Below are 5610 nucleotides of genomic sequence, written 5' to 3'. Positions count from 1 at the left end.
TACATTATGATTACGGTTTTTGTCTTATAGATGAGGAAACTGAGGCTGAGCAAGACCCAGTGCTGGGAGGTGGCTGTGGATGGCAGAGCTGGGCAGGTAACTTTCATGCTCCCCCTCCATGGCTGCATTTTCCAAGCTGTTCTTATGTTCCCAGGAGAGGGGGTGATTAGAATTAGCCTTATGTGGAGATACAGTGGGAAATTAGGCAAGGCAGAGCCCGAGGAATACCTAGCAAGGCACCTGAGCACAGGGAGTATCCAGACATGCTACTTCTTACATCTCATGTTCTGCCAGTGCTTGGAGCGTCACTGGATATTTGGTGGCCCATGGGCAGGAGCATCAACATCAGCTTGTCCCCACTTGTGTGTCTAGTAGACTCCTGTTCCGCCCTACACCCTTGCCACATGGCTTTCCAACACAGCAGTCCTACCAGTATTGACCCTGCCCTAGCTCCCTCTGAGGGCACAGGTCTTCAGCTCTCGCCTCCATGCCCACATGAGATCACTGTGTGTGTGTGTGTGTGGGAGGTGCCTAACGAGAGGCTGGCCTTGGGAGCTCAGCCTGTGGCAGGTTCTGTGGAAGGAGCCAGTTGCTCCAACCACTCCATCTCCTACTGAACATCTCGTCCGGGTCCCCACAATCTGTGGACCTGGTTCTCCATCTTTTTCTTCTCTACCCCAGCCCAGGCCCTCCCCATTCCTTGCCTGGGATAATGCCACTGTCTTCTTCTCTAACACAGGAGTCAACAAACTGTAGCGGGGACCCGTATCCTGCCCTTGGCCTGTTTTTGCAGCTCCTAACTAGGATGGCTTCCACATTTTTAAGAGATTGTAAAATTAACTGACTAACTAAATAACAAAGAAGACTATGTAGCAAAGATCACAAAGCCTAAACTTTTCACGGTCTGGCCCTTAGAGATAGCATGTGGCCACCCCTGACTGAGACCATTCTTCAGCTGGTTTTCCCAGCCTGCCCGGAAACCCCACTTGTCCTGTCCAAACTCCACATCATGTCTCCATCCTGTTTAGAAACCTTCGGAAACACCCACTGCGTGGAGAAGGCATCCTGAGGGTGGTCTGAAAAGACCTGGGCCGAGATCCCAGCTCTGTTGTTTATGAGCCACGTGGCCCTCCTGAGCTTCAGTTTCTTCATGTGTACGATGGAGAGAGTAATGGTGCCAGCCCACAGGGGACCCGGGGCCCAGTGCCTGTGAGGTGTGTGAGTGCAGTCTGGGCTGCGAAGAGCTGCCACACCACCCGGCTGTATCATCCCCATGTCCATGGGGCAGCACCCGCAGCCCAGAGCTGCTTTGAAGGTTGGCCCCAGTTGGTCCCCTGATTTCTTCCCAGTCTCTTCCTGTGACTCTCCAGGTGTCTGCCCACCCCACAAGGCTCTGCTCACTCACCTCAGAGAGATGTTCTCCCCAGCCAACTCTTACATCTGAGCCCTACCTGGTCTTCAGGCCCACACCCAGCCCAGTGGCATGTGTCCATGCTGTGCAGACCCCAGCATCTGCGTGGGGCACTCAGAGACCTGGACACTGGTGGAGGCTTCTGAGCTCAGAGTGCTTGTTCTCCAGGCCTATGAAGGCATTAACCATTTCAATCTGTGAGCCGGTCTTAAATCTTCTCCCTCGCTTTCCTTTTTCTTTTCTTTCCAACACTTCAACATGAAACAGTGCCTGCTGTGCAGTAAAAATATTTTGGCTGTCTCCCTCTTACAGTCTTTCTAAAAATACACAGGGGCCTCTCACACGCACACATGGTGGGCTTCGATGATTGCTTTCCAGGTGACGGAAACAAAACTCCAGCAAGTGCCCTTCTTCAGGACCAGTGTGGGCAACCCCTGGTCCAGCTTTCCAGAGCAGAAACTAGGTAAGAGGTAGCAGAATTGGATACAGGATGAAGGTCACCTTTGTTGGCTGTTTAAAATACCACGGAACTCTCACTTATTCACAAAAACCCAAAGTAGCAATGTGACATAGGGGAAGGTGGAAAGCCATTCTTCGTGTTCATTTGCGTTTTAAGATTTCTTCAAAGAAAAAAGTTGTTATGAAACTTCTGCCTTTTAAACCCTAGAACACTAGGTTTATTGCCTGAACTTGCATAAGTTTCTGTGGTACTCAAAGAATGGCATGATGGGGCCCTTCAACCGTGCTGGGTGGAAAGCCAGGAAGACGAAGTTCTTGCCACTTGTCACTCAGCTCCAACAAGTCATGGATTGTCTCTGTCTCAGTCTCTTCTTCCCCAAATAGAGAGGATTTAATTAAATGACCTAATGGACCCTGTCTAGCTCTAAAATTCTGTCAGCTATCAGCTGGAGTCGACAGTGTTTAAGGTATAATTTAGGTCTAGAACACAGAATTTCTTTCATCATGAAGGGTTATAACTTTGCAAGAGGATGCTTGCGGTTCTCATCCAATGGACTTGTCACCACTGGGATGAGTGCTGTCACTACAGCAAAAGGGAACGTACCTTTATTCAACAGCTGGATGCCTGTAACCCGCCGTTTTGGTTGGTATCATTCCCATTATACAGAGGATCACGCTGAAGCTAGGTGAAGCTGAAATCAATATTCATGCCTATCTGTAACGTGAGCCCATTCTGCTTAATGGGGCTTCAGTCTCAATAAGCATTTCCATAGTAGGCCTTCGACTTATTGAACCTTCAAGTCATTCTTAAGTGTGAAACGCGTTTTCATTTATGGTACGTTATTAAGTAAGGTGAGTCCATTTTGGATTGCAGTTATTTCCATATGTCTTTCATATGATGTTTTGGGGACCTACTGCTTGTGCTGTGCCTTAGATTAGTAACTCCATAATCAGGGATCTTCTGTAATTCAGTCTGCTCAGAAAATCAGAATTTCTAAGGAAGTGCCCTAGCTACTCATTCTTACGCGTCATTAGTCACTATATTAAAGGCGTTCAGGGTCAGGCAGTGGAGCAGCTGCACCCACATGGGGAAAGGTCTGGCTTTGCATCCTGGGACCTCTCTGAGCATGCTGGGTGCACACGTGTCTATGACCCAGCCTGGCTGAGACTAAGGGGGCAGCTCTGGGGCATAGAGACTTTGTTGGAGGTGCTTAGCTCTTTCTCTCTCTTTCTCTGTTTCTTTCATGGAAAAAAATAAATTAAAATATACATATATATATATAATATATGAACAACGACTTTCATGATCAATGCGTTTTAGAAATATGAGACTAAACAAAGTTAGCTCAGTTATTTTATAGCAGGGCTTTTCACAGCCTATAATACACAGGTAGGTATTCGAAATCTCCAAGTGGATGCTACCATTTACTGCTTTTCCTAAAATAACCATAGAATCCTCCTATCATGGGGCATCTCATAGCATTGGTATCCACAGAAATCTGTGTTGTCCCCGATTAATCTTAATTTCTCTCATTGACACAGAATCTGTAGGGTTTTGCTACAATATAAAAAAGAATAATGACTATTTGCTATATATTAGACACTTTATGGTTTCCAAAGCATTTATCTCACTTGGCTTTTAAAACGAGCTCTAGAGATGGTATGATTACTCCATTGTATTCACAAAGCAATGAGAATTTCAGTTTAAGATACTATGCTGCATAGATAGCACAACCTTCCCCACTTCTCAGACCATACAGAGAAGATGGGGAGAATATCAGGAAGTGTACTGAACACATGACAGTGCTCGAAAATAAGGATGGGCTCTGTCCAGTGGTATCTGGAGAAGGCACCTGGGATGGTTAGCAGGGACTGCATCGACTGAGGCCTAAGAGGGTGTTGGAGAAAGAATTCATCCCTATGCTTGAGCCAGGGCCAAGAGTTTCGGGTCCCTTCTAGGGCTGGGAACCACTCTGAGAGTCTAGGTAGGACAGAGGACTACATTTCTGCTGCAAATCTGCAGTGGGGCTGGAAATCTAAATATATCCTCCCTCTTAGAGTCTGCACTGCTCTGTGTCTTTCTACCCAGTGATGTGGCTGAAGATCCAGCTCTGGGACGTGAGCTGCCTTGAGGTAAGTCCACCACATGAAGTGGGGGGCTGAGCTGTGTGCAGAGCCCATGGCTAAGAGCCTTAACGGTGCATCCTGGATGGTCTTGGAATATAAAGACATTAAATCTCCCAGAGCAATGACAGTCTCACAATCAGGAATCACAAGGTACTGGAGGAAGGTGAAGTCTAGGGGAGACAAATGAAAAACCAGCAATGGAAGAAAGACACCCAGTGTAAATGAGAGCACATAGGGAAATCCAAAAAGACATTTAAAACATTTTTAATAACCCGAAAGGTTATTAAAAGGAAAGAAAATGACCATGAAAGAAGGAAAGGAATCTATGGGGTAGGAGAGGTTTTGAAATAATAACATACATTTAGGAAAAACAATAATAATTTCCATAAGCAAAAATACATCTTCCAAAGTCAAAGAAATCAAGACTAGAAATCTACACTAGAAAGAAGTAGAAAAACTAAGAGACATAGAAGGTGGCCAACACAGAAGCTGTGACATCTGCCCTGTGGGGTTTCCCGGAGAAGAGAACAGAGAGAACAGAACTTGGTAGATGTGTGAGGACTATTCAAAACTGTGCTGTGCGGATATTCCAGGACCTGGTGATGTCATCCAACGTAACAGATAAAAACAAAGACCCACAACGTGTGAAAGAAAATGAAAAAAAATCAGAAAGACGTTCCTATATAGGGACAAAAACCTCAGTTATGAGATTTCTCAATAGCAGTATTAGACGCCGGAAGAATAATTAGGCAATGCAGAAAAAGAAAAAGAACACTTTGTTATGAATTCTTTACTCATCCTAAGTAGTTTTGAGAGTGAAGATAACAAAATCAAAGAAGCTTAAAGGCATACAGAATCAGAAAAGTGACCACAGATCCTTTCTGGAAAAAGAAGGCTTCTCTGAGCTATGGTTAATCAACTGCAGCTTGTGGGCCACATCCAGAAGCCACCTGTTTTCATATGGCCTGTGGGCTAGGAATGGACGCTACACTTGCAAATGATTACACATAAATCAAAAGAAGAAGAATGTTTTGTGACATAGAAAAATTATATAAAATTCAAATTTCAGAGTTCATAAATAAACTTCTTTTAGTAGTTATTATAATATTAATTCAACAAATGTATGTAGTTTCATAATGTTGGATAGCTTTATGCCCCTCTAAAGAACATATTATTTATTATATTATTAATGGTTTAATACAAAGTTACCTCTAAATATTCTGTTTTTCCTTTTCATCAATTTAAAATGTCTTTTTATAAAATTTCTTTTAAAAGGGACTAGCAGTTAGCGTAATGGCTATGTCGCTAGACTCCCACATAGTTGACCGCAGTACAAGTCCTGGACCTGGCAGCTTAAACTCATGCTGGGCGCGTGTGCGTGCGTGCCCAAGATCCCGAGAGGAGAATGGAGGAGAAGGGATTGCGGCGTGGCCATCCCCCCTGGGGGGTGATTTCTCACTTTCTGTCTCTCTGTCTTTCTCTGACTGTCTGGCGAGCGCACGCGCCCTATAGTGAAAACCTCTCCAAAAAACAAAAAAAAGATATTATCATGTACGTTACATCAACAGACTTTGTGTGTGTGTGTGTGTGTGTGTGTGTGTGTGTGTGTATAT

Source organism: Tupaia chinensis, unplaced genomic scaffold, assembly GCF_000334495.1.
Source record: "Tupaia chinensis unplaced genomic scaffold, TupChi_1.0 Scaffold000671_1, whole genome shotgun sequence".
In the NCBI taxonomy this organism is placed as follows: domain Eukaryota; kingdom Metazoa; phylum Chordata; class Mammalia; order Scandentia; family Tupaiidae; genus Tupaia; species Tupaia belangeri.
The sequence above is the reverse complement of the archived record's forward strand: the minus strand, read 5'-3'. Positions refer to the sequence as shown.